This window comes from Canis lupus, chromosome 34 (assembly GCF_011100685.1).
Source record: "Canis lupus familiaris isolate Mischka breed German Shepherd chromosome 34, alternate assembly UU_Cfam_GSD_1.0, whole genome shotgun sequence".
Classification (NCBI taxonomy): domain Eukaryota; kingdom Metazoa; phylum Chordata; class Mammalia; order Carnivora; family Canidae; genus Canis; species Canis lupus.
Window position 1 is genome coordinate 15,519,211 of NC_049255.1, and position 24,492 is coordinate 15,543,702.

The 24,492-nt window shown below is 37.3% G+C and overlaps 2 long non-coding RNA genes across 2 annotated transcripts in view; both read right to left on the bottom strand.

Annotated features, from left to right (window-relative positions):
* LOC111093875 overlaps nucleotides 1–24,492 on the bottom strand; it is a 64,103-nt gene that overhangs the window by 13,682 nt on the left and 25,929 nt on the right. The gene's annotated exons all lie outside the window — the stretch shown is intronic.
* LOC106558203 lies at nucleotides 1,060–23,021 on the bottom strand. Its single transcript, XR_005383781.1, has 3 exons — nucleotides 22,875–23,021; nucleotides 2,376–2,475; nucleotides 1,060–1,254 (listed from the first exon to the last, which is right to left on the bottom strand). It is a non-coding gene; the product is annotated as an uncharacterized LOC106558203 (long non-coding RNA).

Genomic DNA, 24,492 nt, shown 5'->3' on the forward strand with positions numbered 1-24,492 from the left:
GCATCGCCCTCACCTCTCTCACTGCCCTGCTGGCAGCCGGGTGGGGGACGTGAAACCGTAGCTTGGACCAATATCTGATTCTGAGAAAGTTAACCCTCGCAAAGGGGATTTGCTTTTCCCTCGGTCTCCTGGAGTTGAATAAGCATCCCTTTCTATGACCTTTCTGTCAATTATATTTTTATTCGAGAAGTGTATTTCTACAGCAAAGTGTCAAAACTAACTTGCAGAGCTTGACCTCGTGTTTGGGCAGGGAGTGCCAGCTTTTAAATAACCGAATTAGTGCATAGTGAAATGGAAGTAGAATATATACTTCAAAACCCGTTTAGGACACTTCTCTTAAAACAAGACACCACAGCCACTTTCATGAAGTCTTGCAAGGCAGTTGGAATATTGACTGGGTACTCCAAAAGCCTTCTGGGACACCCAGCGGGCAACAGAATATGTTACCACAAACCACTGTAGTTTGTTGTGAATACTATTATTATCTCCTAATTCCACAGATTGCAATGGTGAATATTAAGTAATTCTGACGATAGCTGAAGAATTGGGTTTGCGGGTCAGGCAGCCTGCCCCAGTGGTTAGAAAATACACACTGGGTGTTGTTTTATAGAAAAAGTTTTATCTGTGACATCAGCAAAACAAAAAGCCAGAAGGTAAGTAAAATGGTAAGGGATGATTCACAGACAGACTTTTAAAAAAAAGAACAGCTTGGCATATCAAAGTAGTCTAAAATCCAATTTCTACAGTTTTAAAATTTACATTCTTTCAAAAAAAACATGAAACCCTGGGCAACTGGGTGGCTCAGTCAGTTAAGTGCCTGCCTTTGGCTTGGGTCATGATCCCAGGGTCCTGGATAGAGTCTCACATCGGGCTCCCTGCTCTGCAGGGAGTCTGCTTCTCTCTCTCTCTCTGCCTGCTGCTCCCCCTGCTTATGCTGTCTCTCTCTCTCTCTCTCTGTGTCAAATAAATAAATAAAGTCTTTTTAAAAAATCCATACTTGAACTTTGTAGACAAACATAACACAATTCAAGTTACGATTTTTATCCTGTATTTTTCTCATGCTTAGCCAAAACATGCCATTGGATGATCATATGGGATAAAATTTCTTTAATTCAACATGGGCCTGAATTATTAGGCTAAAAATTACCAATGTACCCCAAGATCATAGGATATAATTAGTCCCGTTGTGTCCATTCTCTTGAAGCCAATCAGATGATCTGATCTTCTGTGGTAGGGTTTATCATCTTTTTTTCTCTGTCCCATGAAGGAAGATGATGAAGGAAAGTTTAAGACATATGCATCCAATTAATATAAAACGAGGAAATCCCTCAGGACAACCACAGGGAAAAATGAAAAAGAAACATCAGTCACCAATTTCTTCTGGAACAAGATGAATTGCTCCTATGCTAGTTTTTGAAAAGTCATTAATAAATGCACTATACTTCTAATCAGCTATCAGATATTAATACCAACAGGATCAGGAAAAAAGGAGGAAAAATGAACTGACCATTCTCAACATCTACCTTATGCAAAAGACTGATTTTGCATATATAATTTTACTTAATTTGCATAGCATTCTTTACATAAATCATTATTTTAGACAAGGAAGCTGAGGCACAGGCAAGTTAACTAATCTTTTTTTTTTAAGATTTTATTTTTTTATTCATGAGAAACAGAGAGAGAAAGAGAGAGAGAGAGAGAGGCAGAGACACAGGCAGAGGGAGAGCAGGCACCATGCAGGGAGCCCGACGTGGGACTCGATCCCAGGTCTCCAGGATCACGCCCTGGGCCAAAGGCAACGCTAAACTGCTGAGCCACCTGGGCTTCCCAACTAACTCATCTTTTCATGTTTCTATTATGTTTAAAAGTTTTGGCAAAATTCAGAAACCTAGAAACTCTACCTAAAAGGCATCCTTTAGGGGACAGCTGGGTGGCATAGTTGGTTGAGCATCTGACTCTTGGTTTCTACTCAGGTCATGATCTCAGGGTCATTAGATTGAGGCCCAGATCACAGATCAAGCTCAAATGGAGCCCCTAATGGAGCCCCAGATGGAGCCCTAGTTCCGGCCTCTAGTTGGACTCTGTGCCCAGTGAGGGGTCTGCCTAAGACTCTCTCTCCCTCTCCTTCTGCCCCTCCCCCTGAGCATGCTCTCTCTCAAATAAATAAATGAGTCTTTAAAAAAATAAATAAAAGGCATCATTTAGGATTTTTGTATTCCCTTATAACTAATGGCTTGAAAGTTCATCCTATAGTTCTTTAGAGAATGGATTGTCAGTTCTTTTACAAGCTCTCAAAACATTGAGAGTCAGGAATTCTAAAGAGTGTTCACTGCAGTACAAGATTACATGAGAGAGTGAATTTCCCATGGCAGTACCTGCTCATTCACCTTCTCAAGTGGATCCTCTGTCAGGAGGAGAAGGATTCGTGGAAACAAATTCAGCAACCATTTTAATGAGTTTCTGCTCATGGAGAGACTGTAGACACAGGTGAGAGGAAACTTGTCACTGAAGAAATTGAACCATCAGAAGACAAATAAGCACTAGAGGAAAAGCCTCAGAACTGGAGTCAGGAAAATTGGGTTCAAGTCCATTTCATCTATTAACGTGCTGTGTGGTCTCAGGCAAATCACTCCACTTCCCTGAGCCTCCATTTACTCATCTACAAAAAAGGGAATCATGCCCTGAGAGGTCACTGCCAAGATCCCTTCCAATTCCAACTATTACCTCTTGAGAGATTGCTAAGTCCTGCCTCAGCTCTTTAGGACACAGTGGTTTAGAGCAGCAGTTGTCAAACTTTAGGATATATCAGAATCACCCTGGGGCCTTGTGCAAACTCAGATTGCCTGGCCCTACTCCTAGAACTTCTGAAACGGTAGGTGTAGCTGGGGGTGGTGGGGTGGGGTGAGGCCCCTGATTTTACATTTCTAATGAGTTTTCAGGTAAGGTTGATGATATAGTTTGAGAACCATTGACTTAGGATTTTAAAGCTTTTTGGTGAGCTAAAAATAAATATAAATATTTATCAAGTTTAGTTCATATATTAGGCTACTAACTGCACTTTTAAGTTAACCTAAAATGCAATAAAACATATCAGACTGGATGACAGATCTAGGGACACTCTTCTAATTAGGGAGGAAATATTTTCCTATACCCTAAAGAGCTGTAAAATGTGGGTGACTATCTTTTTCTTATGCATATTTATCTGGACCTGTTCTATTTTTGAGACTGTTAAAAAATGGACAAAGTCATCTTGCAGTGATGGGGTAGGCACATTCAAGCACTTGAACTGATCAAACTTCTGAATTTGGGGAGATATAAGCCAAATCTTTCTTTCTCTAGACTCTAACCTAGACCAGTGACTTACCAGAGTGAGAGTCCCGAAACCAGTATAATACAATGGAATCAGACTGCCTAGTTTTCATTCCCTAATACTTAGCAGCTGTTTGACCTTTAGCTCCCAGGCCTCTTTATCTCATCTGTAAAAATGAGAATGAATGCCTCGTACCATTGTCCTGAGAATTAAATGCTACATTTCAAGTGCTTAGAATGTCTGGCACCTAGTAAGTTCTCAATAAAAGCTGAGCAGTCATTTCACTTCTTGTCAGAAATATTGTATTATATATAATATATAAATATATATAATATAAAAATATATATTGATTCATCTCTTGACAAATTCACAAGTATAAAATACAATATTCAAGGAGGACAATTTGAAGGCTGTATTGCCCATACCTTTCTCTAAATAAAGCCAGTTCATAAAGCTACATGCTTAGATCACACTTTGTTTTTTGGGGTGAGGAGTTCTTTGGACAATCGATTTCATTAAATTTAACTTTGGCCTTAGCCATGTACTGAGGGTCATCATGAGAAATAATTAAATAAAACTCACTGTCTGGGGTAGAGATGAAAAATGTCTTTTTTATTTCACCTTACCTTCTTTACAAGGATGCACTGGAGGAATTTCTTCTGAGTAGAGTTTGCTATTCCTGAGCCCAGTAAGCTCAGGGCTAAATCTGTGCCTGCCTCTGGTACTGAACAGGACACAATAGCAAGTGATTTTATTTCCATATCCATATCTGCCTTCTATCTTGTCCCCCTATTTTATCCTTTGGAATCACATGTATAAGCCACTTCAGAGACATTAGGGATAGAGTCCAGGTATAAATGAATAAATAAATAGATTCAATGATTCAAATCATGGGAGACTACAGAGAATTATCATATATTCCATTAATATAGTTTCTGGTGAGACAATATCCTTTCAACTCGATTTATAGTTTAACATTAGGATAGAACATGTTTCCATTCAATAAATGTTTTAATAATCATTCTTCTATGTCTTTCCTGAAAGAGAATTTTTGGAAGATTGCAGCTTTAAGGAACTGGAATATTTAATAAAAAGAAAATTTCATAAAATAGTGGACATATCACAAAGAAAACTTAAATCCCACTCAGCCCCTGGAAATGTGGGATGCCTTGGTACTGCAGGCCCCGCGTTCTTGCTGGCTGGGAGAGAAAGGAAGGATTGATTGTCAGTCCTGTAGCCTAACCCCCCCTGGGAGGGGGGATCACTTAAAGAAATCTGTGGGAAACCATTTTTATAAAGTAAAACATGCTTTGGAAACAGTTTTTACAGTCTAGGATTCTATGCCTCAAATGTTTTCAAAAGGAGACCCACCATTCCAAATAAGGCAAATGCAAAAACCTCAGTGCTCAAGGTGATGTGAAAAGTTCTTTTTGCAGGATGTTGTTTCATTGCATGGCATGATTAAATCGCTGTCAATGAAGCAATGATCCCTCTGGGAATTAATGCGAACAGAGTCCATTAGTGGGCTTTCAGATTCTCACATCCAACCAGAAGACTTGCAGGTGCCTCTTCTGAAGACATGCAACTGCCAGTACTGGACAGTGCTCTCCCCTCCTCAGGCTCGTTTCCCTGCCCACAAATCCTGGTGTGACAGGTGTGGTTGGGCACCGTGTAGGGGGTGCTGCACTGCAAAAGCTCCCTGCTGGGGCCGAACAGGGAAGTGCTGCTTCTCACAATAGATTTGCATCCACTTGGCTCCCCGTCCTTCTTTGGCCTAAAAGGGCGCTTGACTTTCATGATTTTATGGGTGGGAGGATCCCTGGGAAATTTTTTCTCATTCTTTCCAAAATTGCTCATTTTTGGGGATCAACATCTCCTCACTCCTCACTTTTATTTAGGATTTTCTTTCCAATTTGTCTCCTGCTACCACACTGCCCTTCTTTCTCACAAGAGCAAATCAACTTTTTATCCTCAGAGGTCTTGGTTTAACTTTGAGGAGAAAGATCATACTGTCTACAAAAGATGTCTCTGATCTGGGAATTTTTACCATGCTCTCGGGTTTTTTTTTGTTGTTGTTTTTTGTTTTGAATTAACAAGTGTAGCCTCAAAATGTTTATGTTTTCTAGTGATCCGTCTTAGTGTCATTAATAAGAGGGTAACAATGTGCCTTCTGAGAAATGTAATAGGAAGAACATAGAGTTACCTATTTCCTCTCTTTATTGGGGTATTGTTTATATATCATAAAACTCAAGATAGCTGCATGAGTTTTGAAAAATATGTACACTCAAATCAAGATATAGAACTTTTCCATCACCCCAGAAAGTTACCTCATGCTCTTTAGCAGTTAATCAATTTTCCCTGTGCCCAAAATCAAACATTGTTTTGATTCCTAGCATCATGGATTAGTTTTGCTGGTCCTTGAACTTCAAATAAATAGGATCATATAATGTGTACTTTCTTGTGGATTGCTTCTTTCTCTCAATACAACACTTTAAAAATCTATCCCATTTGATGTATGCAACACTAGTTAGTTCCTTTTTAACGCCAAGTAGTATTCCACTGGATGAATATTTTGCATTTTGTTTATCCACTCTTCTCTTGACAGATACTTCAGTTGTTTCCAATATGACGTCATTGTAAGTAAAGCCATTATGAACATTCTTATAACAAGACTTTTTGTATGTGTGGCCATGTGCTTTTATTTTTCTTGCATATGGACGCATGAGTGGAAATGTTAGGTTTCTATGAAATAGTCTTGCCAAAAAAATGTAACTTGAGTCTAATCAGAACTTTAGGCAAAACTTCTAGTTGGGCACCTAGGTGGCTCAGATGGTTAAGTGTCTCACTCTTGATTTCACCTTAGGTCATGATCTCAGGGTCACAAGTGAGCCCTGCCTCAGGCTCTGTCCTCAGCGGGGAATCTGCTTGAGATTCTTTCCCTCTGTCCCTCCCCCTGCAAGCTCTCTCTCAATTTCTTTCATTCTAAAATAAACAAATACATCTTGAAAAAAAAAAAAAACAAAAAACTTCCAGTTTACAGTAAACAAGGAATAGAAGAAAAAGTTAAACCATCATCAAAAAAACAATATGACCTACTACTACAGGACAACTGGCCTTTAGTTATGTAAAAAATGTGCCATGTAAAAAAGCTGTATGTTGGTGCGGGGAGTGGACGGGTGGTATTGGTTTGGGTCATAATAAATTTAAGAGTCACAACAGCCAAGTGTAATGTGTGGTCTTAACTGGATCCTGGTTTAAACAAATCCAGCTATAAATTATACATTGGGTATATTGAATATGAATTTGGTTTTAGTCAATAAGTAAATATTTAATTGTATTAGTTGTGATACTGGTATTGTAGTTATATCAAAAATATTCTTATTTTTTTATAATAAATTTATTTTTTATTGGTGTTCAATTTGCCAACATACAGAATAACACCCAGTGCTCCTCCCGTCAAGTGCCCCCCTCAGTATTCTTATTTTTAGAGGCATATTACAGAAGCATTTAGAGGTAAAATGTCATATCTGTAAGTTACTTTGAAAGACTTCAGCAGAAACAAGGTGTATGAAGCAAATATGGCAAAAAATGTTAAAAAGTAGTAGATCTAAGTGATGGCTGAACAGATGTATATTACACAGTTCTCTCCTAGTTTGCTATATGTTTTACAATCTTCATAATAAAAAGACAAAAGTTATTTTTTATGAGTAATAGCAATTCAGTTTTTTTTATTTCCATTTTGTTTGAATTCATGGAAAATAGACCCTTTTATTTCTTCACTATATTCCTCCAAGATTAAGTCAGCATATGGCAAAGTAGAGAGCCAGTGGGGCTACAGTAATGTCTGAAAATCAGTTTATATTATCAATTTATATTTAAATTTATATAAAAAATTTATATTATCAACATAGTCAGTATTCCTTAGCCTAGATCATTCTCTGCTGCACAGTAACAAGTCATGAACAGAGATAGGGTGATAGATTTAGATTTCAATCCACAGAGCTCTCTGCAAATGCTGCAGGGATTTCAACCATTAAGAATTTTCAAGCCATCTCTACTTGCCTTTTCAACATGTTGCGACACAACAAAAAGTTTATTTTACACAAGCAATTTCGGTTCATAATTTTCTAATTATGAGTATCAAACGGAGTTTCACCTTCCACCACCCCAGTGACTCATAGCGTTCTTGTTGGTTAAATTCAACTCTGTATTGTCTGGTTACATGATTTGAAGTTTTGCACAAACATCACAACTTTTCTCTTCTCCATTTTTAAAGGAAGTCTCCCTTGCTTCCCTCAGAGTGGGACGAATGCAGGTTAGCCTTCTGTTCTCTTCATCAGCTCATTTGCTCTCATTCCTCAAATATATTATCACTGTTTCACTGCATTCTGCTATTTTAAATTCAGAAAACCCCATGGTCAAAGACAGTATGACTCTTTTCCATATAGTGACTTCCTAGTGTTTGTTGAAGAAAGGCACTTACTAGGGATTAAAACAAAGGGATATGGAGGAAGAGCATGGTTTTAAGTTAGGCATTTATTAAGAAAAACATTGTGCTTCAGTCTCTGGTACAGACAGCAGGACATAGAACAGAAATTGTAGCAAAAAAGATGAAGCAGGAATTCGAAGGACATGAACTATATATGAGCTTTTTCATTAGTTGCTGTGTGACTTGGGCAACCCCTTTAACATTCGTGAGCCTCAGTTTCCCCAAATGCTTACTGCAGAGCAAATGATCTCCAAGATCATATAGGTTCCAATATTTAATATTTAATAACTCAGAATGAATAGGTCTGTTGAATTTCTTTGAAGAGCAAAAGGTCCATCAACAAACTGAGGAATTTAATCAGGTAATAAAATCAAATGCCTTTTTGCTGAAGCACAGTGGTAAAAATGAGATAGACCGATTCACATTCAGATGTATCATCAGAGCTGCAGTGGCATTCCCTCCAAAGGGCTGCTTTCATCTCTCATCTATTTGTGTTCACTAATACTCTTTCATTGTCCTTAATTTCCCCCCACTTATTATCTTTTTTTTTTTTTACTTGAAACAGACACAACAGATTAAGGATGTAAGGTTGAATAGCACAGAGCATTAGTCAAAACAGACTTTTGAAATGGCACACAATAGTCCCCCAAGGTGGTTTGTTTTGTCCCCTTTCAGAGCTGGGCTTCTCCCTCACTCCACCTTTCCTGTCTTAGTCAGGTTTTGTACCAACCAACTCCCCTCTGCTTTGACCAGGTAAGGTCAGTTTGAGGTGAAGCCCTAGTGAGGTGATGGGAACGGGTGGGTGCCACCTGGCTACATGATGGGGGCTCTTGTGCTATCATTTAGAGGTCATGGTTTTCACCCCAGCAGATTTTCATAGGTTCCCTCATTAAAAATTAAGATTCAACTACATTACAAAACAGATTGGCAGGCTGCTGGAAATTGCTATAAATAATTTATCAACTAGTCCATTCTTATTTCTTCCAAATACTATCGTTGTTATTTTTAGCACAAAAGAAATCATATCTAACTATTGAGCTCAGTGGAGATGGAATAAAAATGCCACTGAGTATAGCACTTAACCAAATTAAGGGAAAACATGTCAATTATTTTCATATCTTATTATATTGAAGAGTGATAGACAATATATGAGAGAATTTAGTGGTGTGAACCATGTACTTAACAGTAAATGCCACTTGAAATAGGAAAAAGCAAACTATCAAAACACTGAGGCTGAGAAAAAGCCTCATGGCTATATGGGCAAAAATCAATGATCCCTAAATCATATGGGTTAATTCAACCAACATGAAGTGAGTACCTCTTGGGAAGTGTAAAATAAGTGAGTCAAGTTCTTCGCCACAAAAATCTCTCAGTCTGGCAGATATTGCTGAAGAAATTGGTTAGTTGGAATACAAATGGCATGGTCTCATGACAATGATAAAATCAGTATTAAAGGTTAGATGACAACAAAATTGCTTAGTGTAGACTGTGGCTTGTCTACAATTCTCAGAGTTCTTTGGAAGCCGCACTATGAACAACTTTGTTTCCACAGGAAAAGGGAATTCCTCGACTTACGTCAGGACAAACAGATACTTCTTCTCAGGTCTTTCCACCTCCTTTCCTGGCACAACCAGGAGGATAGAACGGTAATCAAAACTACAGATAAAGGAAAGGGAGTGAAATGTGATGGGTTTGGGCTAGCAGGAATTCATGACGATTGTGATGCAAGGGTGCTCGGTTGAAGTTGGATCATGAAAAGAAGTTAGCCAGTGAGATCGGTTATGTAGGAATAACCCATGGTTCCTTAAGCACCAGGGAAGGGTTTCAAAGTGGTATATTAATAAAAACACAAAGCACTTGTCAGGCTCGGGTTCTTCCCACAGAATAGTGGTAACTCCACTCTTTCTCAAATTCAGGGTGTCTTTGTCATGTGTCTCCTGTGGGCTCTAGAATACAGATCCCTTAGTCACCACAGGCTGTCTGCCTCATGTGGTTTCAGAGGTGACTGGCCATGTCCCAGGGCACCAGGTCAACTCCTCTGCACTGTAGTTCTCTTCTGTTTCTAACATTGGCCACAGGGGTCCCAGGTCACACAGGGAAGCCATCAGTTCCTTCTGATGTATAGCAAAACTCCTAATGCTTTACTTTTGCTTTTAGTAGTCTCTGAACTATAGAGGAAAATACACCAACCTTCCTCACCCCTTCTTTACAGTCTGTTAGTGGGCTCACAAAGCAGTTCTGACGTGTATTTCTTAGCATTATTTCTATGGTAATTTAGCTATTTTGATGTGTCAGTATGAGGCCACCGCCAGATAACTATCTGAATCAGACATGGAATGATATGCCATGGCTGTTGGGTCTAGTCTGTAAAGTCTACTCCCTTGGCTGGTGAAGTTTCTCCTCATGAAGTCCCTCACTCTCTCTTAATAAGAGACCTCCAAAGGCGTGTCCTGCCAACCTTCTAGACCATGTCTGCATTTGCAGTGGTATACAGCTGAAGTTTTTCTTTTAGGACCCTGATTTAAAATAGACTTTACGAGTTGGTGTTTCTAAGTCAGAGACTTTCTTCACACAAACATTTCATACAAGAATCATAATATTCAGAACATACACTGAATTAGAATTTTTTTTTGTTTATGAACATATGGGCATGTTATGAATACTGCAAAGCACGGCTTTATAAGGTGTTCCAAGTTTTCTATTGTTCTAACTATTTCTCCCTAAGTCTTACTTACAAGAATAGAATAGATCACTTGGAGGACAGTTGGAAAGGATGGAAAAATAAAGAGGCTTCCAGAATATCATACAGTAGAACAAGGAGATAGATGGGGTGTCAAGCTAAAACTGTCTATGACCAACTGGCACACAGAGTGACACTGGTGGTTGTGTATGTACAGTTGCTTCAGCACCAATCATAATAACTAATGCTGCCACAGTGCTTATAGCTAATGAAATACTAGCACATTCATCATCTCATTTGATCCTCACAATAATCCAGTGAAGTGAGTTATTATCATTCCCAGTTGACAGATAAAAAATTGAGGCTTAGAAAGATGAAGCCATTTGTCTCAGATTTTCCCAAGTAGGAAGGAAAGATAAGAGCCAAACCCAGTTTTTCTAAGTTTAGATCCCATGCACATGTACTGTTTCAAAGTTCATTCACGGGAATTTCCTCCACAGTCTTCGCCAAGGGCCCATCACTTAGCTTCAGTCATTGTTCTAGATAGACCTTTAGGATAAGGCTGTGTAAAGATGAATATCCTCTGGGAATTATTTTTTTGAACTAACTTTTTATTTTGAAAGAATTACAGACCCATAGATAAAAATAATAGTTCAGGGAACTTTTAGCTTGAGAAAATAAAGCTTATCCATAGTCATCTACAACAACATAATGCAGAACATGTCCTTTATGTTAATTGAGGGACTCTGGGAGATTTGAGCCAGAGCGACCACATTTGAGTAAGTGGGCAAGACATCATGGAAGAAGAGGCATTTGGACTGACCTAGAAAAAAGATAGTATGATTTCTCTAAACAGACAAGACACAGAGGTGGGAAAGGAAAAGCATTCTAGAGTCAGCACTAATTCAGGCAAAGATGCAGAGGGCAGGTTGGAGAAAATAGCAGATGTCTAAAGGGAAGGGGAAAATATATTTTTTAATAAACTCAAGTGCCATGCTATTCTCTATGGTGTGTTCTGTTTAAAGGTCAACATGAATGGAGAGAGATGGACTTAGCTTCTTTTTTTGAACATCCACAGGGAGGGCCCAAAACTCTCGGGGTTAAGAAAGCCAGAGCTTTTTATTTCTCTGCTACAGTAATCCAAAAGGACTTTTATTTGTAGAGTGAAGAAGGTGTTCTCAAAGTTTTTCTTGGAAAAGTAATACAGTGATACTGAACAGACACTTAGGAAACTAAGAATTGGCCTCTAAAAGGCCATGTTGTCCATGTTCAAAATCAAACCAAAAGGTTGTCCATATTCTAAATCAAACAGGTTATCTCTCCATGTATCCCAACCTGTTCTGAAAAGATTTAAGTTCTTATAATAGTGCATACCATTCAGCAAGATAGCTTAAATTAAAAATAAAGAAATGAGGCAAAGTATATTTGTCATAAGGACATTGTGCAGAGATTTTTTTTCTCTCCTCTTGCTCAAAATCCTCTCGAAGAGCAGCTACTGCAGACATTTCTCTCAAGTCTCAACATTCATATTTCTGTTCTTTAAGAAGTTGGTTTGCTTTGCTTTCATGTATATACTGGTTCTTGTAACTATCAGGGTTTCCTTCTTTTCATCAGCTGCTAGCCATCGCAGAGCCAAATTTGCACCTTACCTTTTGGAAATACGTAAGATTACACAGCCTAAGTATGTGGCATCAACCTTTCTTCTGTCTCGATAGCCACTGAGAACTATTTCTTTCCCTAATCAATCTAAAGTTAACAGATACTAAAACAATTCTAACTTACTTTCAAAGATTTTTCCTTCAGAAAATTTGCAAGAAGGTTTTCAAGCAGGACAAATATAATTTCACTAAGAAAATAGAATTTGGCTATTTACACTATGAAATGAGTTAGAAATGGCAAATCCATTGTGTACCTTTTTTAAAAGAATCAATCTTTCTGAATATTCTCCAACAATTCCCCACCCACACCTCTACTCCACCCCAAATAGTCTTCAAGTGAGCATTGAGTGATAATAATACTATCAGACTTCTTGGGCACCTTTATACATGCAGCACCACCATCAGGTGGACTGTCCTTCATAAAATATGTTTAATATGTACACTATAGAGTATGGGTCAGAACAATACCTTGTCAGAGTAAATGTTTAATAAATAATTGCTAGTTGTATTTTAATATGTGTGTGTCCACTTATATTGGAGGTCCCCAAAGAAAAGATTTTTGTGTTGCAAATCTCAAGTACTTATTTATAATCATCCTGAATGTCACCCTCACCTCTAATATGACTATGGTTGAACCTCTTTACACAGCCAGCAGAAGCTTTCCTGTAATTCAGGTGCACGTAGCTCTGACATGTTTTCATCCATTCAGTCTAATTGCTTACTGTAGCTACTGCCCTGTCATTGGTTCTTCATAATAAAGTATGAGTCTTCCATCAGGGAAAAGAGCACAGAGCCACAAATGCAGCTCTCCTGGTTGCTCCACCACCCTTCCTCTTTCAGGGTGTGGAGGAGAGGGAGCTGGGCCTCACAAAAGGTTTCAGCCCAGCCATTTCCCTTCACCTGTTCAGCAGGTGGGCCCCAGGTGAGCACCAGACTCCTAGGTCCGCAGAGTCACTCTGCTCCTTTGTTTGATCACCAGTTGCTTTCTCCACCTGTTTGTTTTTCTGGATTGGTTTCCTGTCCTGTTCATTAGTCAGTTAGTTCTTCCTTGTTTGTTCTGTGTCTCTTGTGTGTTTCTGCAGGTTACCTTGCTCCTCAGCCCCGGAAGGCTAACGTCCTTTGTTCCTCGTAATTTGCTTTACAGGGGTGCAGGGAGCTGTTAGACACATGCACACATGCTTGGTGAAAAAGGGAGAAGGTTAAAAGACTCACCTGTGAATGTGATCACTTTGTGGGAATGGTCAAATCTTTGGGACAGGGACCATTCTCACTTTTCTCCTTGACCCCAAAGTCCTCAAAGTGATTTCTAAAGAGAAATCTTGGAGATGGGAGATTGACACGCAAGTGCTAGCTTGGTTATGTTATGCTTTGTTTTCGTTTTAATTTGTTAACATAACACCAACCAGATAAATATATGCCTGTGGAGTTCAGAAAGTCACACATGACAGCAAAGTGGTGTATAAAACCGCTCTCTGCTCTCTACAGCTGACTGCAAAAGGAGTGAGAGAGACTTTTGTGGTTCCAGGTGACACACATAGAATCATTTGTCACTGAGAAGGACCATCATTTAATTTGTGATCATTTATAAAGGGTTGGGACTAAAAGTAGGAGGAGATGCTTTTTAAATTGCACTGTATCTTTTTGAGCTCATGCTTAATATAATTTGAACCCAGGCTTCTGGGTTCAAATCAGAAAATTTGGCTCAGAAAAGAATCCTCATTCTTATGGACCTTTATTAATTTAGAATTTTTCAGTATTTAGAATCAATCTGATGCAGTAAACTAGAATGTACTTTGTGTAATCTGAGGAAGAAGCGAATTCATAATTTTGAACATAAAATGTGGCTATCAAAGTGCTTAGGTAAAACTCCTCTCAAGTGCCATGACTTGTATCTCACACCTCCCCAAATCATAAAAAAGTCACCTGAGAAAAATGTAAAATCCCCGCTCCTAGAGATTCTAATGCTACAGTATGTCTGGAGTGGGAACGGGAGAGCTAGATTTTTAGGGAATGTCCCTCAGATGATTCTCACTATCAGATAAGTTTTGAAAACCTTGCTCTGGAAGGATTGACTAATAATTTCTAGAAAAATTATAGACCAATATCTTCTCTTGAGATAAGTTAACTTCCCTCTACCCTAACTTTCACTAATAAGGAAATTTCAGGGACCTTATTATAGTTATTAATTATACCTGAAAGTAACGATTCAATGTCTGGGGCAAGTATTTCCTTCAACACCTCAATATGCAAAACCTTGACACAGGCATTGAAGATACATAAATTAGATAGTTCTGACCCTTGAAGAGTTAATAATCTGATGATAAAAGTGCATTTATTTATTCAGTAATTTTTAAGAACCTTGAATAAAGTTTTATTGACTTACTTTTTCATTAAACCAATACCCAGAGAGTTTCTACTCGTTGCCACATACCCTGGCCTAGGTGGTGGCATTGAATATAAATTAAAATACTTCCTTGTCCTCAAGTTGCAAATTGGAGAAAATCAGTAAAGTGACTGCAGGCTTCCCCTGCTATGACAGAGCAAGTCCACAGTGCTGTGAGAACACTGAGGGACAAAGGATCCCTGACCTAGCCAAATGAGGGTGTGTGCTGGGGTGCATGGGGCTAATCAGGCCTAACGGACAAATAGAAGTTACCAAGATGAGAGAAGCAGGGAAGAGTGTTTCAAGCAATAAGGCATAATGTGCAAAGGCATGGAAGGGAAGTAAGAGACCTGTACATTGGGTGGCATCAAGTAATTGAGTAAGACCAGAGCCATAATGTTCCTTCTACTTGGGAATACTGATCTCTTATTCTAGTATTCAGCTATTAGCCTACTGGAGTGGGGCCCCAAACAACCAAACTTTATTTCATTAAAAAAAGGTATCTGTGCACTGGTATGCCAGACGTTAATTCCGTATTGGAATTCTGTTGTAAAGCTGTTGTTTCGAATAAGGACATAGAACTATCACGATCAGAGGAATTCAGGAACGGTGAGGAAACAGGACAGGACAGAGAGTAAGAGAGAGAAAGTCAGGCATATACTTTCACATTTCCAGAATTCAGATCGTTTCACTACTTCTGTGACTTAAATGTAGTAGTAAGAGTACATTTTCCCCACAATCATCAAGAATATCATAAAATTATATGTCCACACCTGCCTATTGTTGCCAAACAAAGTTGTTTTCTTTTATATTTAACAGTTCCTGTAGAAACTTGTTTTGCTAAGAAAACCAGTATTACTCTAGTTTCTTCCGTAGTCTACCTCTCTGTTTTTCTCCTTTAAGTCATTCGTAATTTTTGTTGGAACAAAAGACAATAATAATTAAGCATCTGGGTTGTAAATGACTCTAATACAATTTTAATCCATAGTTGAAAAGCTTGTAGAAGAATCTAGGGGTATTTTTATTTATTTTTTTTTTTTTTGTCAGCCTGGGTGGCTCAGCGGTTTAGTGCTGCCATCAGCCCAGGGGTGTGATCCTGGAGACCCGGGATCAAGTCCCACTTTGGGCTCCTGCCTTGCTTCCCCCTCTGCCTATGTTGTGTCTCTGCCTCTCTCTCTCTCTCACTCTCTCTCTTTCTCTGTGTCTTTCATGAATAAATAAATAAAATCTTTTTTAAAAAAGAATCTAGGTTCTTAATAATAGTTTTATTATTTTGCAAAGTTTTGAGGTAATATGACTTTTGTATTAGGGAAAGTCTTTATGAGTCAAATCTCTTAACATATTAAGGATTTGGAATTTTACATTTGTGATTTTTAATCATAATTTATAGCTATAAAATATATCCAGAGATAATCCACCTAGAGTTGCCCTGTTCTTACTAGCTACACATAATATACCATAAATCACCCTTCAGAAATTAGAATCAGATAGTCGGGTCTCTCTCAGAAAGCCGCCTCAGGGAAGCTATTAGAAGAATGATGTATTTTTATCTCAATGTCAATCAAACCCTGTTGTAGACAACATCGTGTTACTTCCTTTATACACATCAGATAGAATTCCCACTGCAATGAATTTCTAAACAGAAAATAATAGTAATACATTACTTTGATTTCTCCTTTCAATCAGAGAACCAATCAAACACTTATTGAAATACTGCAATTGAGAAATAAGATCAACAAATATTTATTGAGGCCCATAACTGTTAAGAATGCCCCATCCTTATGGATCTTACTATTTAGTCTACTTTGTGCTGTAGTCAATGCACTGAGAAGTTTAGGAGACATGTAAGATGAAGCTTTATTTCTTAAATGCAAATAATCTGGTTGGGAGGATTAAACCAACCCATATGGAACTATTATCAAGAAATATAAACTGGACACTGTGTGATTTTGGGATACTCTGAAATAACTATTGTTGACGAGTTGTAAAATTAAAGCCTAGAAACATAGGATGTGGAGCTTGATTACAGAACATCTTGAAAGTGGAGCACCTGAGTAGCTCAGTGGTTGGGTGTCTGCCTTTGGCTCAGGTCGTTACCCCGGGGTCCTAGGATCGAGTTCCACAGTAGGCTCTTCAGAGGGAGCCTGCTTCTCCCTCTGCCTATGTCTCTGCCTCTCTCTGAGTCTCTCATAAATAAATAAATAAATAAATAAATAAATATCTTTAAAAGAAAAAAAAAGAATATATTGAAAGTTAAAAAGAGCTGCTTATTTGCAGTAGGAAGCCACCGTGGGCTCCTGAACAGGGAATGACACAGTGAAATTGCATTTTGGGAAGATTTTTATATTTTTATTTCCTCCTACCTTAACTCATTTGGGAGCAAAGTAATAGTACAAATTGTGCGTCTCAAAAGTTGTCATCTGATCTAACTAATGGACTGTGAAATGTAAAACACAGTCTCCCTGCCTTCCAAGTCGTGCAGGATTTCGTTCCTTGGACTCATTTACAGCTGGTGAAGCCAATAGCTCATGGGATTTAAGTCTAAATAAAATAGGCCTGAGGTGATTTTAGACCTCAGACAGATAAACTTTAATCTAGTGAAGACAGCTGCACTTAGCAATAGTAGCCCAAAACAAGAAACCTGCTTATTTCTGTAATCAACCTGTCCTTTTAAAAAGGTTGATAAATAGATAAATGTATGCCAATCCCCCCTAAACCCCATGTCCTTGGCAGGCATCACTAATTGATCACAGAGTTCTTTCTTGCTGTGTTCTGATAGGCCTTGCAATACTTCTCAAAAGCTCCGCAGGAAGTTGCTACCAATTGATGCATTTGGCCTTGGAGATAAAAACTGTTTGCTATTCGGCAAAACCTAAGATAATGTTAATAAATTTACCCAAATAGCGGTGCCTCCTTACTACAGTATCATTTTTTTTTAAAAGCCACAGTATCTTTATGCCCCTTGATTTACGGTTTAACAATAGAAAGAAAGAGGTGGATGATTCTTAAAATTCTCTCATATTTAAAAGCAGTCTACTATATCTCGAGTGATTTGTGACACCCACATTGTTCATAGACCAAGCAAACGACTGCAAGAGATGTAAAAGCACCTCCCTGGAAAATTCTAGAATGGAATCTGAAAGACAAGGCGATCACAGCCAAGACCCATCTTCTCCTGTCCTTCTCTGGAATCAGAGAATCTCTTCTGTCTGCTGAATGAAAATTAGAGAAGAATAAAATGCTCCCATGGTCAAGAAAATGTTTAATGCTAAAGATGATGATGATAGTCTAGAATTGAGTGTTTATCATGTGCTTAATACTCACCTAACAGTCTTCCTAACACTATTTCATGTAATCTTCAATAACTCTGTGCATTGCTATTATATCCCTATCTTATAATTAGAAAATTTATAAGTTGAGAAGTTTACAAATCAGGTTCAGAGAGATTCAGTAATTTTTACAAGATCATACAACTATTAGGTGTTGGAACCATGATTTGAAAAAGTCTGTTCTTTGCTTTTTTTAAAAAAATTGAGGTAATATTGGCATATGACATTATATTAGTTTCAAGTGTACCACGTAATAATTCAATATTTGCATGTGCTACAAAGTGAGCATCACAATGGGGCTGATTGACATTTGTTGCCATAAAATTGACCCCCATTCACCCTTTTTGCACCTCCCAACACCCTTCCCCTCTGAAAAACCACCAATCCCTTCTCCATATCAATGAGTTTTATTTTGTTTGCTCATTTGTTTTTAGAGTTCACATTAAGTGAAATCATACAGTATTTGTCTTTCATTCTGACTTATTTCACTTAGCATAGTACCCTTAAGATCTATCCATGTTGTCACCAAAGGCAAGACTTTTTTTCTTTATGGCTGAGTAATATCCTATTGTGTATATATACTGTATCTTTTCCGTTTATCCACTAATGGGCATATAGGTTATTTCCATATCTTGACTATTGTAAATAATACTGAAATGAACATAGAGGTGCATATATTTTTTTAAAATACCTTTTTGTTTTCTTCAGATAAATACCCAGAAGTGAAATACCTGGATCACATAGTATTTCTCGTTTTAGTTATTTGAGAAACCTTAATACTATTTTACATAGTAGCTGCATCAATTCACATTCCCATTAACAATATATGAAGGTTCCCTTTTTTCCACAACCTCTCCAACTTAGTTCTTATCTTTTTAATAATAGCCATTCTGACAGATGTGAGGTGATACCTCATTGTGGTATTGATTTGCATTTCCCTGATGATTAATGATATGAAATACCTTTCCTATGCCTGTTGGCCATCTGTATGTCTTCTTTGGAAAAATGTCTATTCAGATCCTCTGCCCATTTTTTAGTCATTTTTATTTGTTTGCCATTGAGTTGCATGAGTTCTTTATATAGCTGGGAGGTCTCAGCATCTCCTTAGGCTGACCTGGGACCAAATAGCTGTCTTAGGTGTTTATATATTATCATGGTGAGTACTCAAGTGAAATTTGTACATTTTTGGTAACATAAGCATACATTGTGCCCATGCAGCTCCTAATTCTATTTGGCAGTTTGTGACTCTCAAATTCCCACTGTTATGTATGTTAATTTATGAATATTAATTTTGGGGACCTTTAAAAAAGAGTGATTTAGTTCTATTCTTTTACATGTGGCTGCCCAGTTTTCCCAACACCATTTATGGAAGAGCAATTGTACTTTCCTCATTGTATATTCATCTCTCCTTCATCATAAATTAATTGATCATATATGCATGGGTTTATATCTGGGCTCTTTGTTCTGTTGGTCTATGTGTCTATGTGTATTTCAAATCAGGGAGCATGAGACCTCCAGCTTTGTTTTTTCTCAAGATTGTTCTGGCTCTTCGGGCCTTTTTGGTGGTTCCATGCATATTTTAAAATTTTTTGTTCTAATTCTCCAAAAAATACCACTGGAATTTTTATAGGGGTTAGATTGAATCTATGAATTACTTTGGGGAATATGGACATTTTAACAATATTAATTCTTCCAATCCAGGAACATGAAATATCTTTCCATTTATTTGTGCCTTCTTCCATTCCTTTCACCAATGTTCTACAGTTTTCGGTGTACAGATATTTTACTTGACTTAATTTATTTCTAGATATTTTACTCTTTTTGATGCCACTGCAAATGGGATTGTTTTCTTAATTTCTCTTTCTACTAGTTCATCATTATTGTATAGAAATGCAACCAATTTCCCTATATTGGTTTTATAGCCTATAAATTTAGTGAATTCATATATTATATCTAAGAGTTTTTTGGAAGAGTCCTTAGAGTTTTTTTTTTCTATGTAGAATCATGTCATCTAAAAATAGTGATAATTTTATTTAGAAGGCATTTTATTTAGATGCCATTTAGATGGCATATATTTCTTTTTCTTGCTTAATTGTCATGGCTAAGACTGCCAATACTATGTTGAATGAAAGCAGTAAGAGTGGGCATCCTTGTCTTGTTCCTAATCTTATGGAAAATAGTTTAGCTTTTCACCATTGAGCATTATGTTTGTTGTGAGTTTATCATATGTGGCCTTTATTTTATTTTTTAAAAGTTTTTATTTTAATTCTAGTTAACATACAATGTTTTATTAGTTTCAGTTGTACAATATAATGATTATCCATACATCACTTGGTGCTTATCATCTAGTGTACTCCTGAATCCCCATCACCTATTTAACTGACCCCTTCCCCAAACCCCTCCCCTCTGGTAACCATAAGTTTGTTCTCTATAATTTAGAGTCTATTTCTTGGTTTGTCTCTCTCTCTCTCTCTCTTTTTGCCCTTTGCTCATTTGTTTTGTTTCTTAAACTCCACATATAAGTGAAATCATATGGTATTTATCTTTCTCTTATTTCACTTAGCATTATACTCTAGCCCCATTCATGTTGTTGCAAATGGCAAGATTTCAGTTTTTTTTTAGGAATGAATAATATGTATATATCACATCTTCTGTATCCATTCATCAATGATGGACACTTGGGTTGCTTCCAAAATTTAGCTATTGTAAACAATTCTGTTTAACATAGGGGTGCATGTATCCGTTTGAATTGGTGTGTTTATATTCTTTGGGTAAATACCCAGTGGTGGGATTGCTGGATTTTATGATAGTTCTATTTTTAACTTTTTGAGGAAACTCCACATTATTTTCCATATTGGCTGCACCAGTTTGCATTCCCACCAACAGTGCACAAATATTCCTTTTCCTCCACACCCTTGCCAACACCCGTTTTTCTTGTGTCTTTATTTTAGGCATTCTGAGAGGTATAAGGTGCTATCTCATTATGGTTTTGATTGGCATCTGTCTGATGATGCTTGATGTTGAGCATCTTTTCATGTGTCTGTTGGCAATATAGATTTTTTTTTAGAGAAATGTCTATTTATGTCTTCTGCCCATTTTTAATTGGGTGTTTTTTGGGGGTTGAGTTTTATAAATTCCTTATATATTTTGGATACTAACCCTTTATGTGACATGTCATTGGTAAAAGCATCTCCCATTCAATATCTTTGCTTGGTAGAATTCAGCAGTGAAGCCATCTGATCCTGGACTTCAGGTTTGGGGGAAGTTTCTGATTACTGATTCGATCTCCTTACTTGTAATAGGTCTATTCAGATTTTCTACTTCTTCATGATTCTGTCTTGGATGATTGTTTAGGAATTTATCCATTTCTTCTATGTCTCCAGTTTGTTGATCACAGTAGTCTCTTATGATCTTTTGTATTTCTGTGGTTTCAATTGTAACTTCTTTTTCATTTCTGATTTTATTTATTGAACCATCTCTCTTTTTTTTCTTAGAGAATTTAGCTAATGGCTTATTAATTTTGTTTTTCCTTTCAAAGAATCAGGTTTAGTTTCAATTTTCTTTCTATTGTTTTTTTCAGTCTACTTCCACTCTGATGCACTCTATTTCCTTCCTTCTACTAACTTTAGACTTCATGTGTTTTTCTTTTCCTAGTTCCTTTAGGTATAAAGTTAGATTACTTTATTTGAGGTTTTTCTTCTTTGTTAAGATAGGCCTGTATGGCTATGTACTTCCCTCTTAGGAATGCTTTTCCTGCATCCCACAGATTTGGAGTTGTATTGCCATTTAATTTATCTTAAATATTTTTTAAATTTCCCCTTTGATTTCTGTATTGTCCCATTGGTTGTTCAGTAGCATGTTGTTTAATCTATACTTAATCTTCCACTTATTTGTGGTTTTTCTAGTTTTCATCTTATCATTTTTTTTTTAGTTTCATACCATTGTGGTCAGAAAAGTACCTAATATGATTTCAATCTTCTTAAATTTATTGAGATTTCTTTTGTGGTCTAACATGTGATTTGTCCTTGGAATGTTCTATGAGAACTTGAGAAGACTGTGTATTCTGTGTTTTGGAATGGAATGAATGTTCTGTATATACCTATTAAGCACATCTACTCTAATGTGTTATTTAAGACTGATGTTTCCTTGTTGATTTTCTGTCTAGACTTTCTTCCATTGATATAAGTGGGGTATTAAAGTCCCCTACTATGATTGTATTGGTTTCAATTTCTCCCTTAGGTCAGCTAATATTTTCTGTATATATTTAGGTGTTCCTATATTGGATATGTAAATACTTACAATTATTAATATCCTCTTGTTGGGTTAGCCCATTTGTCATTATGTAATGTCCTTCTGTGTCTTTTATCACAGTCTTTGTTATAAAATCTATTTTGTCTGATATAAATGAAGTTACCTCAGCTTCTTTTTTGTTCCCTTTTGCATGGCAAAGGCAGGAGAAGAGTTTTAGGGGTGGGACACATGTGTGGCTTTAGCAAGGCCAGGAAACAGCACTGGCGGTAGGGCACACCCACAGTTTTGTGATGCTGGAGAAGAGCATCAGGTGTGTGGCAAATCCTCATGTCTTTACTAGCAAAGTAGAGGGAGAGAAAAAAATGATGCTCTCCAGCACCTCCATCCCCTAGGAAAATCCCACCTAACCCCTGCCTTTCTGGCAACTATTTTAAGATTAGCAACTGAATCACTTTCATATATAATCTAGTCACCTCTCAAACTACTGCCTTTGCACTGTTTGCCAGGACAAGTGAGTCCATGTGCAAGTCCCTTGAAAGTAGTACTTAGATCTTCACAATCCCCTGGATGTAAGCTCCATTGGTTTCCAAAGCCAGATGCTTTGGGGGCCTCATCTTTCTGATGCAAGTCCCAATGGTTGAGGTGTTCAGGATGGGTCACAAACTCCCTTGATTCTCAGTGAGATGCTTCAGCCCATGAGATCACTCTCTATTGTATGTCACTATGCCAGGGGAGGGGTGGGATTTCCGGCAAGACCTAATCTCAGCCTCTTACCCATCGTGATGTGGTCCTTTTATTCCTTGTTGTAGAGGAAATTGTTCAGCTAGTTTTTGGTTCTTTCTCAGCGGGAATTATTTCATATGTGGTTGTAGATCTGGTATGTCTTCCTATGCTGCCATCTTGGGCCACCCCCTCCCCCACCCCCAGGGAAGTTTATTTGATTCTACTACCTTTGTTGTTCAATGGAATCTTCTGTAATGATGGAACTACTCTGTATCTGCACTGTCCCAATACTACAGCCACTGGCCACATGTGGTTGTTTAGCACTTGACATGTTGCTAATACAACTGAAAACATTTTAATTGCATTTATTTCAAATTTAAATATAAATAGCCATATGTGGCTAGTGGCTACCATATTGAATGGTATAGTACTAGATGATGAATTCTATGAGAGCAGGTACCACGAATGTTTTACTGATGACTGTATCCTCAATATTTAGCAAAGCAGCATAGTATATATTAGACACACAATAACATATTTGAATGAAAAAATATGTTCAAAATCTATGCACATAATTCATGTAGAAATCTTGTTCCTAAAATTGTTCTCAACCCTTCAGAAAACTCACTGGATTCTTCATGCTTTGAGACTCATCATCATCACCAGGATAATATAAGATAATAAAGATAATGCTATTCATCTATCTCAGTATATGAGGAAATATTACTCAAAGTAATTTTGTGAAGAAAAGTTTTACCAATAAATCATTGTTTAGCCAGAAGACAAAAATCTCATTCTTCTTTTCATCTTTCTTAAGAGAAAAATGAATTTTTACTTGATATAGTAAAGCCACATAAAATTAGAAGTACTTGCCCTTTTTCCAAATGTAGTAGAAATGCATGTCTCTCAGTCAATGTTTGTTAAGTATGGCAATACCCATCGCTAGGTCCAAAAGGAAGTTAAGATGAAGTTTAAGTACATGTGGATAATTTTAAAAACATCCCTTAAAAAGAGAAAAATGCAGTGCATAATTCTTTTTTTTGCCTACAAGATGCCAAAAAGCTAGACTTATTCCCTGAACAAAAATATATAAATCATTTTATAGATACCTTTAATAAAAGAGTTTTACATTTTACTAAGATAAAACAAGGTCCATATTAATGTGAGATGTTATTAGGGTGGCAACTATTGGTAGCTATTTTTGGTCAAGACCGTTTATGAAGGTACTATAAGAAACTATCAAATTCTAAAGCAAGATGAGAGTCCTGTGTTACTTTTACCTCTGAGTAAGTTTCTATGAAATTTCCATATTCAGAGTGGCATAAAAATGACCCAGAAAGCTTGCCCTAAGTGCAAATTCCCAGCTGTCACTCACGCAGATTATGACTCAGAAGGTCTTGGGAAGAGCCCAGGAATCTGCATTTAAGCAACCCTTATCATTTTAGTCCATGAGCAACACTTTGAGAAATACTGTAAATTCTTCTTAAATAACTCTATTAAGGAAACAGGGAAAACATTGCCTTGATGGGATGTCTCCTTTCTTGAGAACCATGCGGAATTGATATACTAGGATCATGGCAATACATTATGAACTGCCTTGCCACATCTATTTCATTGCTCTTCTCCTCACCACCACCATTTTGCAGTTTGAGGGGCATTGACCCCTCAT